This window comes from Arvicanthis niloticus, chromosome 12 (genome assembly GCF_011762505.2).
Source record: "Arvicanthis niloticus isolate mArvNil1 chromosome 12, mArvNil1.pat.X, whole genome shotgun sequence".
NCBI classification, from domain to species: domain Eukaryota; kingdom Metazoa; phylum Chordata; class Mammalia; order Rodentia; family Muridae; genus Arvicanthis; species Arvicanthis niloticus.
This window is the reverse complement of record NC_047669.1, coordinates 55,399,398-55,414,457: the sequence shown is the minus strand read 5'-3', so window position 1 is coordinate 55,414,457 and position 15,060 is coordinate 55,399,398.

The window sequence follows — 15,060 nt, the reverse complement described above, 5'->3', positions numbered from 1 at the left end:
AGATAACAATGGAATAACTTCTTTAATAATAAATAATAAAGTAAATAAATAAGACAATGAATAATTTTAATTGTCTGCTATTATTGAGATAATTAGTGACCAAAAGACACTGTGATAGTTTTGTACTATTTAAAAAACTTTTACTAAGGCCATATTACCTGACATGATAGTAATTTCCATGTGTTACATAGTCAAAATTAGTTTGTATAAAAGGTAAATCCATAAATTTTTTGGTTGTGAGCCTAGCCTTTAATGGGTGAGCCATCTCTCCAGCCCCATAAACTTTTAAAGAAAAAAAGTTCAGTCATGATAATTGAGACCATTAGGGATAGTAAAGGTTGCTATAATTAGGAATGTTTCTAAAACTCATTTTTAATATTGAGTATGTCAGAAAATTAGACTCAGAACACAATGTCTGATTAGGGTTAATAGTATGAACAAATTAACTTTTAGACAGTGTTGGGCATTTGGTTTCATAATAACATGGATTGTTCTTAAGTTTTGTGAATCATTTCTACCTTTGGATTCTAATAGCTGCATGCGTAAGTGCAAAATCACCCCATGTGTTGATTCTATTGATTGGAAGGAGAAAATATTTTCCAGTAAGCTCGATTTTATATTGTAATGGTTGCAAAAACAAAAAACAAAACAAAACAAAAAGCAAAACAAACAACAACTTCCTAACATCCCAATAAACCCAACCCAGAAACCAAATGTAAAGTTGCTTTCTTTGCTTTAAACAAAGCAAACCCCACTTTCAACTGCTGTGCTGCCCCCTCCCCCGTCTGGGCTTTGGGTTTATCTAGGACATAAACAATGTCCTTTTCATCTCTTTCCTCCCTTAGTGATTAGTACTTATGATGAAGCTCAAGTCACTGGCATAGATTAAAGAGAGTTTGATCAGATAATTATCTGACTCTTAATCGTCTTTTGTTGCTGGTGTTAATTGATGATCATTCATCTTTTATTCTCTGCTTTCCATCTTTGAGAATATCTGTAATAGCCACTGGAAATGAATATCTAAGAAAACCTGTATGTGTCTCTATGGCAAAGCAGATTGTAGTTAGAGGGGGAAGAGAAAAGACTTTAAAACATTCTTTTGTACCTCTCCACCCACCATCAAGCTACACATAGGCACTCATGTGATAATGCTTTGCATTGCAACTGTAGAGAGGTGGTATAGCATAGGGACCGAGATCATGAGTTTCTGAGCTTCATTCAAGTCCTCACCCTATGGTTCAGTGACAATGTACCTTAGGTAAGTTATTTGATTACATGTACAAGTAACTTCGGAAGGGTTGTTAAGCAGGTATAAATAAGGAAATATACTCCTAGCACCCCCAAACCTGATATGTAGCAATGTTAGTTATTATATAACTACTATGATAAGTATAATTAAAATCCTTGCACTTTTATGATGGCTTAGGCCTGTGTAGCAGGGCCTAACCATGTCTGACATTCTCTGAAAAATAGCCATGGACCTTATTTTAAAGGAGGTATAATTAGTGGAAGATGTGGGCAACTTAAGGCTCAATGTTTTCCATTCACAATGCACTTTCCTGAGAGCACCATGAGGAAGTTAACAGCTATCTTGTAGTCTGGAAGAAGAGCCTCCCTCAACTCCCTCTCTACCTTCTCCCTCTTTTCCTCCTTCCTCCTCACTACCCTCTCTCACTTTATGTGTATAATAAGCATCTTTTTGAGGCAATCTCCCCTTTTGAATTCCCACTCCTAGATTCCTTTTTTCACCTATGCTACATAGATGTTTCTATCCTGTGTAAGCTCATAGACTATCACTCCTTGATCTGTTTCTGCATGTGTTCTATCGTGTGTTATTATGAGAGAAAGACAGTGTACATCTGCCCCAGATAGCTTTGAAATGACACTGGCCCAGCACCAAAAAGGTTCTTGTCCTTGTTAGTATTTACTATGATGTCAGGGTTTGCCAGTGAGTATGAACTACAGCTTGCCAATGGTACAGCATCAGCGAATACCCTAAACTGTTTAGTCACAAGTATATGCAAATACTCTTCCACTTACGATAATGTGAACTGAAAAAGACTGTGAACTGGAAAACACAAGATGAACACTTTTGATATGTGTATCACTTCCATCCCATTATAAAACTGAAAAGGTTAAGTTGAGGCACTAGCAGTCTTTGTATATAACATGAGATGAACTCTCCTCAAACGGAGGTGCATGAGACATTTCTGATTCTCTGAAATCTAGAGTTCCTTCATGTGTAGTATTGATCCTGACAATAAAATATTAACTTGTTTACTTTAAAATAAAATATAGAGCTAGAACTTCTTACCGTTTTCATATTTCCCTATCATCTATATTCCTATTTCTATTTTCTATCGTCTATCTATCTATCTATCTATCTATCTATCTATCTATCTATCTATCCATTCATCCATATCTATCTCCCAGGTTTTTTTCTGTGTGTGTGTGTATGTACCATGTGCATAGACGTCTGTTAAATCTAGAAGCGGACATTGGCTCCCAGGAGCTGGAGTTACAGGTGGCTGTTAGTTTGTTAGTTATCTCATGTGGATTTGGGGCAATGAACCTGGGTCCTCTGGATGATCAGAAAGTACTTTTAAGTCCTGAGCCATATTTTTAGTTCTAGAATTTAAGATTTAATTGGTAAAAATATATTTTATTTTATAGCATTTAATTATTTCACAAATAAATATCTATACTTTAAAATATGTATACATCTATTAAATACTGAATCCAGCATGAAAACAGAGTGAATGATGTTTTGGTGTTAGGAGGGTTTGGTCCTTCCTCTGGCACCCATGAAACAGGCATCTTGAGCATGGAAAAGATGTCCATGTGACTGGAGAATCTACGAGCTAAGTGTGAAGAAGTATCTTGTATCAAGAATCTGTCCAGGTCTCCATATCCTCTTGACACATGGCAAACCCAGGGTTGTGAATGTGTACTTAGTGGGAGGAAGGACATCCTAAACAAGTAAGGACATGCAGATTGGCTTGATTTCTAAGAAATATTCTCCATTGCTAGTGGACAACTATGGAAAAACAAAGGAGAGAAGCTGAAGGATATGAACTTGCTATGGATTGTCAGGTTTAGGATAAGGTAGGAAAAGTGATCTGCTTTGGGTAGTGCAGGGACTTGTTACCAAAGCAGGGTCACATCAAGCATCCCTCCAGTATAATATAGAATTGAAGGAGATATAGGGGTAACTTGGCTGGGAATGAGTTCCTTCCAATTATTGTAACTATAGTATTGGTACATTTTCTAAATTTTGGCTGTCTATGAAAGAACAAGAAAATAGTAAAGGACTGAGCAACCATTTAAGAATGGCAAAGAAGGGAAGTTCGTTTCAAAATTTCTCTGCATCTTAACTTCCTAGATTTAATGTTCATAATTTGCTGCCAGGGTCCCACATCTATCCTTCTTTGTTTACCCTGGGTTTATTAAGAATACTCACTTTTCTTAAGGAATATTCTGTTTCAAATCTTCAGATTCTCATGCTCTGTAAATAATGCCATGTAATGCTTCAATAATTAAGAAGGCTGGATTTGAGTAAACATAGTCTACATGTTGCAAATCACATTGAAATGTATTTTTTTATATCTTTTTTTATTGATAGAAGAAAATTGTTGGATACCATAGTAACATTTGTATTTGCTGAAGGCCTTTGAAAAATCCCATTCACTTTTAACCACTGAAAAATCTAGTTAGACACTGGATCCTTTTAATTTTAAGTGGAGTTATTACCTAAAAATAAATACCAAATACTACACTATTGTTGCAAAGTCTAACTAGAGGAAAATAAACTATACAGGAAATTAAATGTGATCATAGACACACACACACACACACACACACACACACACACGGAGGGATCCAATTCTTTCTATTGTGTATAAGTACAAAAGAGAAAAAGGGGAGAAATGCCTATTGCTATAGGGCTAGAGTGAGAAATAAAGAATCTAATATTGTATAATTTTTCATTTGAGATTGTTGTAGAAACCTAGCAATTCTTTATATGTTCAGATAGGTAAGAAAATACCCGATACTAAAAGAGAGTAGAGCACCGTGTTCTGTCACTTCATACTGATACTAGACAGAGAAGCCAAGAATCACCTATGGATAACATTTCATCACAGTGTTTGTCTATGATGCTTGGAATACATGTGCCACAGATACAAGTAGAACAGACAAAGTTAGCTCCATAAGGGGAGAAAACTACAACACATTAACCATTTCTGTAATGTTGGTGACGGGGCTCATCACAACTCTGTGGGAGGTTTACACATTCTTGTTGAATGGGGTCTATGCTCACACCAGCACAACTTTTTTTTATTGGATATTTTATTCACATTTCAGATGCCATCCCCTTTCCCCATCCCCCCCCCCCCCAGAAAACCCCTATCCCATGCACCCTTTTCTTTTTTGCTTTTATACACTTTTTAAAAATGTTAATCAAAGGCTTTATAAGTTTTGTAATGCTCAATCAGAAGTGTAACCCAATACCCAACCTAGATATATCAACTATCTTTTACTGGTGGAGACACGTGAACATCTGTCTCCATGTCCCTCCCCCCCTCTCTTTCTCTCTCATCACCTAGCTTCTCCTTTCCTTCTTCACCTCCTCTCCTTCCTTCTTCTCTTCCTCTCAGTTCTCCTCCCACCTTAGCTCCTCCTACATATCACCCTTCCTGTTAAAATAAAACTTTTCTCTCATAATATGATTAGAGCATAATTATGCCAATTTGTACCAGTGAGGTACAAGGTAGTCCTAATACCTAGTCCATCATTTTATTGACTAACCAGAACCTTTTTCATCTCTCCTAACTAAAACACTTAGTTTTGAACCTGGCTTTTTTTTCTTGGCTTTAGAATGAATGTCAGCTGAAAACCATCCACTCAAATCTTTTCTCTCAAATTAAATAGCCAGGATTGGCTATGAGACTATATGTTTTCAACCCCACTAGAAATCCGGAATGACTGAGTTAACCAAAATCATGGGAAGCACAAATCATAGCTTCTAAAACTTAGCCAATTTATAGAGACCGAACAGCACAACTTTTTAATGGCTCTTTGAAGTATAACAATTTTATGGCTTATTTAAGAGGACAGAGTACGATTATAAAAGATTTTGAAAGATACTGGCATGCTACAGAAAGTAAGCTGGTCTGGATTTATAGGTAAATGGTAACTGAGGGAAATTTTGATTGGTAAGTCAGGAAGTAAGTGTTTCCTAATATGTCTGTGCTCTAAGAATATATTTACACAATACTTTAAAGGGTTCTAAATTGCTAATGTGCTTGCTCCTAAATATGAAGTTAATGTCAACAAGTTATCTAGTATCATAATCCTATGACACAGATTTTATATTCATTTGTTGGTCTATGTGTGTTTGAGTTGATATAGTGAACATTAGCAGGATTATTTCTCTCTCTCTCTCTCTCTCTCTCTCTCTCTCTCTCTCTCTCTCTGTGTGTGTGTGTGTATGTGTGTGTGTGTGTGTGTGTGTGTGTGTGTGTGTGTGTGTGTGACATTTTTCCATCACTTGGTTAAATATTTTTAAAGGATTGCTGGTCAATTTTCCTGCTTTGCTTCTGAGTTGGAGGTAATGAGAGCTGTAGGAAAAACATTAAGACCTAGGGCAATCCCTAGAGCAGTTGACTTGATGGGATATTAAAACATCTGCTGCCAATAAGCAGATACATTTTTGGTGTTGCTACCAATGTCCGTTTGTTCTTCAGTTATTAAAGACTGGCAGTTACTTCGCAGTGCTACGTTCTATGTTAAATAGCATGTATTATTTGACTTCTGGAACCTTCTGTTTCCTCTAGCTTTTGGTTCTTTTCAATAGTTGCTGTTCTTACACAATCACTAGTAATGTCAAGTGAAAAAATATGAAAATAAAGGCAGTGGCAGGATGTGAGATACAGAGTAAATACATGACTTTAAAAGGCCCCAAATGAGAAAGGATTAAGCAGTACGCTATTGAAAAAAACACTGCACAGATTCTTAATGCTCAGCTGTTTGCTCATATTAGTCACTCAATAGGACCTCCTTTTAAGAGACTATAATCCTATCAACAGAAACTTGGAATGTAGGTCTTCCTGGGCTTTGGGAAAACAGATGTACTTTTAGTTAAGATTCTGTATAATGTCTAGAGCAGGAGACAGTACATAATTGCACAAGAGCTGGGAGAGAACATGTTAAGAATTTCCTAGGTGTGACTGAGGACAGCACATCAGTGGCTGATGATTTAAAGAAGCAAGAATGCAGGGTGAATCTGGGTGAGGTCACTCCTGTTTCCTTTTGGTCAGTGGAACAGAGCTAGGATTTAGGCTATGTGGATCAGCCTGTGTTTATCTACCCAGATGATCAAGGCTGGGGGAGGCTGCCTTTTATGGGGAAAGGATTTAGGGAAAGCTTGTTGTTTTAAGAAAGACCTCTTTCTGGTCTTGTAAAACTTTATGAACAGAATGATCTCAGTAATGTGCCAGGAGCTGGAGTCCATGGGTTCTAAGTATTTTTTTTCCAAGAGTCTTCTTTTATGTATGGTTTCTTGAATCCCAGAAGCTAGATTGATTTTAAATATAGTTCACGGCATCTCTCAATTCACATAGAGCAAAAGCCAGGGCCCTGTGTTATTCCTCTTGCAGAAATGACAAAGCACTGGTTTGAGGGTCAGTTTGACTCTCATTTGACATGATTCCAAATGTGCTCATTTGGTGAGCTACACAACTGCAACCAAACTCACATTTCATTCTCTGTAAGATGTAATGACAACTTCTACTTCACAGGCTTACTGAGAAAATCACAGAACCAGCCAGAGGAAGCACAGATAAAACAGTGCTAACTCAGTAATTAAGGTTGTAAGAGTATCAATTAACTTTCCTTACATAGAACTCTGAGAAAGAAAAGACCTTTGGTAACTCAATTTTCTCATTTATCTCTGTTTACCTACATGTCTTGGGGGCTTTATGTTGATGATAATTTATTTTTGTACAGTGTGTACATTTATAAAAACACTTATAGAGAAAAGTGAGCCATTTTATGTCAGACACCGAGCAGTAGACAATTAGAATAGTACCTTTTTTACTTGATTGTTCTTGTGAGAGTCCTGTGCATGTAACTAAAACTACTGTAACTTTATGTGTGTGCAACAGCCATGTCACGTCTAGAGGATAGTATTTCACAGTACCATTAGTAGGGTCCTCATACATCAATGGGATGATGCCACAGTCAGGAGCAAGCATATGGGCAGCAGTAATTGGGTTTAGTCACGAAGATGAAGAAGGAGAAGAAGGAGAAGAAGGAGAAGTAGAAGAAGAAGAAGAAGAAGAAGAAGAAGAAGAAGAAGAAGAAGAAGAAGAAGAAGAAGAAGAAGAAGAAGAAGAGAAGAAGAAAAGAAGAAGAGGAGGAGGAGGAGAGGAGGAAGAGGAGAGGAGGAAAAGGAGAAAGAAGAAAAGGAAAGAAGAGGAGGTAGAGGAAAAGGAGTAGGAGTAGGAGAAGCAGCAACAGCAGCAGCAGCAGCAGCAGCAGCAGTAGCTGACAAGGATATGGAATAAGAGGTCCTGGGGGAAGCTGAAGGAGAGACATGAGAGGTGGATATGATTGTGATTCATTTACACATCTTTAAAATTTTTAAGGAGTAAATTTTTGAAGTCTTGTATTAAAATGCTATTTATACTGTTTGACTTGAAATAGTTTTTATTATTGTATGAACTTATTTCACCTGAGGCCTGTTGAACCTTTGAATCTGTTGTGAGATTTCCTAACCTTAATTTGCTCACACTATATTCTGAAGTGACGTCTTTACAAGAGTGTTGGGAATGAACAGAGTTAGCCAGTTATAGGGACTAGAAAGGAGTCACACAAAAACATCTGTTTCCAGGGTTCTAATTTAAGTCCCATTAGATTAGTGATGGCAATCATTTAATAAAGACCTGTGTACTTTGACAAGAAAATTTGAAAGAATTTGATGCTGTTGTTTGACATTTAGCCCCATTTACTGCCATCTCCTAGTTTTGAATGGTCACCCTGAAGAAACCATGTGCTAAGTCCTTCATCTTTAATTGGTAGACAGCTTAATTTCTTTTTTTAAATACACAGGCTCATTTCTGTTAGTTTTAAAAGATGTATTTCTTGTGATTAATATGTAGGCATATGTATATTTCATGCTATTATGGGTATCATGTGTATGAAGGCATCTAAGGAGTTCAGAGGCCATCAAATCACCTGGAACTGGAGTTACATGCTTTGCTGATCCATCTGATGTGGATATTGGATATTGACTTCAGGTTCTTTGCAAAAGCAGTGAATGCTATTAACTACTGAGATATCTCTCCCTTAAGACCCCTCCTAATTTTTTTTAATATTTTATTTATTTACATGAGAATTCTTTAAATGAATTTCAGATGGTAGATTCATTGTAGGACTGTACATATACGTGTGCAAATAATGTTAGAATTCCATATTAGTAGATTTTACATACTTTTTACCTTCCCTAAGTTAATTAAGCATCATTTAGAATAAAAAAATATGTTTAATATAAAGTCTTCAAAAATAAAGACTAGAAGAATGTGATAATTTAAGTACCCTATATCCTTTACTGTAATGATGAACACAAGGAACAGAATGTTGGAGTGGTCTATGTATAAGGCTGTTAAGCTTTTTGATAATGCATTTCAAATCATTATTGTGTAGACATGATGTAAATTTTAGATAGAGGATGCCACCCAATATAACATTATTTGGTCTTCTACAAATGTGGATATAGGTAAGTTTATGCATATCAAGGCCAACTTATCTTTTTTCCTATGTGAACTCAGCTTTTGTTTTCTGAATTATTCTGCAAGTTTTTTTCCCTACTGTTTATTTGGCCACATATTTTCTTCACCACTTTCTTCAATATGTTCATCTTCTCTTGTCCAAACATGATACTTACGATTTAAGCTTTTAGTTCTTATCCCTTCTGTTTGCATCACTTTCCAGGTATTTGATAAGATTTGACTCCTCGTTCTTGTTTTTAGCCTGATATGATTATGTGACTTGATATCAATGAAACATGAGCAAATTTAAGAGCTAGTATGAATTGCAATGTGATTTCTAAGGGAGGGAACTAATAAAATGTCCTATCTACCCACTGTGTCTATGAACTATAGCACTGATCAGTGGAATTGTAGCAAACATACATCACCAATATTTTTCTAGTTGAATTCAAGGCTGACACCACACAAGGAAAACTGTGCCTTGTCATGGAAACCTAGCAAATTTTCTGGGCCTAGGAAATAATGGATCTTGGAAGAGAACTTAAACTACCTCTTTACTAAACAAGCACAGTTCTTATCTACATTCCCAATATCTATCCATACACTCATAGGTATATGGATACTTCATCAATGTAACAGCATTTTACAACAGACTGTTACAGAAAGCCATAGTAGATCAACAAGGGACTGTGTGTGCCTAGTCCCAATAGAGACATTTATAACACAACTTCTATACTTAATGCTCAGAGCTCACCATGGTATAGGGGGCAGAAACATTAGAACCAGGGGAACAGGAAATTTGCTTTAGGATTACATCTGTCAGAAACATCATTGAAAGTATATCTGTGAGTTCTCTCATTAACATGGTTTCTTAAGCAAGTCATGAACAAAGACAACATCAATAGACATGCTAACACAGAAGGGAAATCTCTCTTGGCAGACGAAGGAGATGGTGTCCTCATCCCTAGACAAAGAACTACAGACATCTAAGTAATGCTGAAGGTAGAAAAAATAGTTTTTCTCAGGAAATAACACACTAGTTAGCTATCCAATAACAAATTATCAGTCTTGAAATCATACACATACTAGTAGTATTCTTGGTTATGGACAGAAAAAATTGTATTTACATATTTAAGGATCTGTCTGTCTGTATGTCTATACATACATATCAACAATTAAAGAAAAAAAATGCCTTGAAGCTGATAGAAGGTAAGGCGGGTTATATGGGAGAGATGGAAGGCTGACAGGGAGGGTGGGTAGGAAACACAATGTAGTTATATTTTAATTTTACCAATAAAGTAGATTAAATAAAATAGTAAAAAGCTAGTATGTGAGTTTTCAACCTCTGCTGTCATGAGTTTAGACCTCAAAGAGTGCCATGCCATTCTCTTCAAGATTTTAAAACTCTGTTAGGCACCATTATTGCAGATAAAGGCACCCTACAGTGTTTCAAGGCTGTGAAGAGGGTATGCAAGACCTGGGGGGAATTCGTCATTTTTAGACTCATGCTTACACACAACTGATTCTTTTTTGACAAGTTAGATAATCACCAAGAGATACCTAAGAGGAATTTGTAGGCAATCTCTAATTTTTCTTAAAACACCAAGATTCTGTTATTGTCCCTTCCCATTACACATCATTCTAGGTATTTTTCTGAAGCTGTAAAAGTTACAAGCATATGAGCCTTCTTTTTTATTGGATATTTTATTTACATTTCAGATGTGATCCCCTGTGCCCATATCCCCCCTACCCAGGAAACCCCTATCCCATCTCCCCTCCTCCTGCTTTTATGAGTATGTGCCCCCACCCACAAGTCCACTCCCACCTCCCTAGCCATGAATTCTCCAACACTGGGGCATCAAGCCTTCACTGGATCAAGGACTTCCTCTCCCACCTATGTCCGACAATGCCATCCTTCCCTACATATACAGCTGGAGCCATGGGCCCCTCCCTATGTGCATATGAGCATGCTTAAGTATTGTACGAAAGTCAGAATCACTATGTAGAATGAATCATCTCAAATTCAATGACTACTCTCAATCAATTGCTGTAAAAATTAAACCCTGGTGCTGAGAATAAGTTTTCTCCAACACTGAATAATTCACTCAGAGTGAAGCCAGTGACATGAAAAGTGTTGGCAGAATTCTTTTGAAAAAAAAATTACCAAGAGCAATCCAAAAAACAGATGGTCCCAAGATTAGCTCACTCTGCCAGTGTTTCTGAGATATATATTTTTTAATCTGGCTAAGATATAATCTGATGTGTAAAGCAAAATCTGTTTTCGGGCCCAACTATAGGCAAAATCCATAAAAATAATTAAAATTATTCTGGCAAAGTCACAGAAAAACACATGATATATTTTAGGCTCTCCTTATGCACAGATTTGAACTTGATTTAGCTCATGTGATTTAAATGAGGTATTAAGAAAGCTGTTGAAGAAGTAGTGAACTTAGTTCTTAACACTGGTTTTGCCACTAATTTACTATGCAATCTCAGGCAAATACTGGGCATCATGAAGCTTAAAGTTAGCATGTAACATCAACATTTGATGAGTGTGTTTTCTTTAAATAAGGACAAAGTTGATCTTGTTCAGATTTAGATTCTGAGTTCAGAAACACAGATTGCAAGAGAAGACAGCGACTCTCACACTTCACTCTCTTTAACAGGTGTGAAGGATTAAGGGCAATGAGATGTGCCGATCATCAATGTTTAACATTTTATCTGTTGATGTGATGAATCTTTTGGCCCTTTAATCTTTGATATTAATATCTAGTCTGATAGAGACATCTATTTGTCCTTTTTTTAAAAAAAATTTAAACTGTGTTTGTACTGTTCTTCATGTAAGTATTTTTGAGTATATGTGTGGGTTCTGAATACAGAGGAGAGCTGTGTTGCTTCTTGGGTTTATGGCATAATCAGGAAGTTAGCACTCATTTAAGTAATTTTGCAGTAAGAACATAGAATATATTTCTCCATTTGTTATTCTAGCAACATTTTAAATGATGTAAGGCATGTTTCTACAGTCATCTTTATAATTTGTACAAATGTTGAATGCTTTCCTTACCCATCATGGAATATGCATTATCAAAGTATGCTATACTTTTGTATTTAAAATGCATACATATTGAGTTAGTTTATCATGTTAGTAACATAAATATATATCATGAAGCTGATGACTTAGAGATTCTTCTTAAAATGAGTCTTATAGTTATTAAAAATGCTGGTATGCACACAGGCGCACACACACATGCACAAATCCTTTCTTTCTTCCTTCCTTCCTTCCTTCCTTCCTTCCTTTATTCATTCCTTTATTTCTTTTGTCAAGAGAAAATTACACAACATACTATATGGTCATAATTTCCAATGTTATGATTTCTTCAATCTGTAACCTATTTTGTTCATTCAATGTCATAGTTATGCAGAGAAATATCAATGAAAATGATCATGTTCAACTGACAAATGGGTTTGTCCCCAGTCTTAATTATCTAATATATTTTAATAAAATTAAACGAGTCTTACCAATCAACAATCACTTAACAGGAAGGGTGATATGTAGGAGGAGCTAACGTGGGAGGAGTACTGAGAGGAAGGGAAGGAGTAAGGAGAGGAGGTGAAGAAGGAGAGGAGAAACTAGGTGATGAGAGAGAGAAAGAGAGAGAAAGAGAGGGGGGCATGGAGGCAGATGTTCACGTGTCTCCACCAGTCAAAGATAGTTGATATATCTAGGTTGGGTATTGGGTTACACTTCTGATTGAGCATTACCAAACTTATAAAGCCTTTGATTAACATTTTAAAAAATTGTTTAAAAGCAAAAAGGAAAAAGGGGCATGGGATGGGGGTTTTCTAGGGAGGGGAAATGGGGAAAGGGGATGGCATCTGAAATGTAAATAAAATATCCAATAAAAAAAAAAAACGATCTTGGGTTAGGACAGGGAAGTAGGCTCAGATACTTTGGTCAGCCTGATAAGCCCTTAGAAACAATGATCATGGGAGTGTTCATGTAATTGGCTTTAATGCCTTGCTTTTTCTTTGACTATTTGTGTTTATTGTATTGCTTGTTCCTCAACTATTCGCATCTATTGTACTGCTAGTTCCTCAACCTAGAACTGACCTTAATACATGCATGTAATCAAAATGGTTTAAAAGCATAAAGGAGGAGGGGGATGGGATAGCGGGGGTTTAGGGAGGGGAAATGGGGAAAGGGGATGACATCTGTATTATAAATAAATAAAATATCCAAAAAAGAATATAGCATAGTATGTCAGAAGTGGCATTCTGATGTAGTAAGGAATTCATGATGTTGGCTTAGGAGAATGATAAGAAGAGTAATATAATGTATTTATAATCTATTTGAACTTCATTCTTGTTTTGAGGCTCAGTTTGAGATCTTTAAATGACCAGGAACACAAATTCATATAAACATAGAATCTGGGATTTTGCCACATATTGGCGAGTAAAGGAAGTTTATGTTTAGGTATTACTAAAGCAATTCAGGCAATTCAGGGACATCCTTGGAAATTCAATGATAATGGAACACAATTCGAAATACATTTCTCTTTTATACAACTTAAATAAATTGTGCCACTTAAATGTATGGGTTTACTATTTGCTTTAGTTAGAATTTTAGAATCAGCAGAATGTTTTAAGCCATGTCTCATTCCTAAAGCACCTTAAAGATTTCTAGTGTATCTTGAAATAGCACTTATAACTATTTTAACTAAAACTCAGCCCTACTCTCACAGTTTAAAGGAGTGCATTTGAAATTCCATTTGGATTCCTTGAAAGGCGTCTTGAGGAAAAGAAACAAGAAGACTGTAATATGATACTGTCCAGTAGAACTTTAGTGTTGACAGAAATACTATGTATACCCCACGTGTCCTTAGAATGTGACTTGTCCTAAGGAAGGCTGACCTTCATTTTTGGAATGTTAACTACTTAACTACAAATATATATGAGTAGGAGCCACTTTATTGGGCAGCATATGTCTAGTTTCTGCTTTGAGGTTTTGTTGATCATTTGAACATTCAGAATGGAGAATAGAGAGGTAGATTATGCCATAGAATGAGCACCGGGCAGTAAGCATCGGTTTCAAGGTCTTACAAACAAATCAGTGCTATTGCCTGACTTTCTCTGGCTGCCTTGCTTTGTCTTCTTCCCATGCTTAGACAAAAGTTTTCCTGTTTTAAAAGTTCAACTTGAATGTATCCTTTTTGTTTGTTTTTAATTAATTAATTAATTAATTAATTAGTTAATTTCAAGTCCAAATTTTATTCCCCTCCTGGTCCACCCTCAGACTGTTCCACCTCCCATACTTCCTCCCAGCCTCCTTGTCTCCACGAGAATGTCCCCACCCCCAACCCCCCACTCCACCAGACCTCTAAACTCGCTGGAGCCTTTAGTCTCTTGAGGGTTAGGCACATCTCTGACTGAACACAGGCACTGCAGCCCTCTGCTGTATATGTGTTGGGGGCTTCATATCAGCTGGTGTATGCTGCCTTGGTGGTGGTCCAGTGTTTGAGAGATCTCAGGAGTTCAGGTTAATTGAGACTGCTGGCCCACCTCAGCTTCTTCCAGCCTTTCCCTATTTCAACCACAGGGGTCAGCAGCTTCTGTCCATTGGTTGGGTGCAAATATCTGCATCTGACTCTTTCAGCTGCTTGTTGTGTCTTCTGGAGGGCAGTAATGACAGGTCCCTTTTTGTGAGCATTCCGTAGCCTCAGTTATAGTGTCAGGCCTTGGGGCCTCCCCTTGAGCTGGATACCACTTTGGGCCTGCCACTGGACCTTCTTTTCCTCAGGCTTTTCTCCATTTCCGTCCCTGCAGTTCTTTTAGACAGGAACAATTATGGGTCAGATTTTTGACTCTGGGATGTCAAGCCCCTCCCTCACTTGATGCTCTGTCTTCCTGTTGAATCAGTTGCTGTACTCTTTGTAAACATAAAGATCAGGATCTATATAGAGTCTCCTGTCTCTACTGATTTTAAAGGGATTCCTCTTCACAATATTTATATTCTGCAGATTTAATTATCCATTGTATTGTTTGTAGTATAACCAATAGTTAGTGAGAATGTAAAGGAATCAATAAAGACATAAATGAAGAGATATCTATCAGACTGAGACTTAGTTATAAGTCCTATTTTGAGATACCTTTGATATTTTTCTGGGATCTTCCCAGGAATACTATGTTATATTAAGCAACCCTGTGTAGATAGATGAGTGAGAGAGGATACATGTGCTAAAAAGAGTTTTTTAAAAAAATGTAGTAAATATAATTAAATATTGATTTAGTCTAA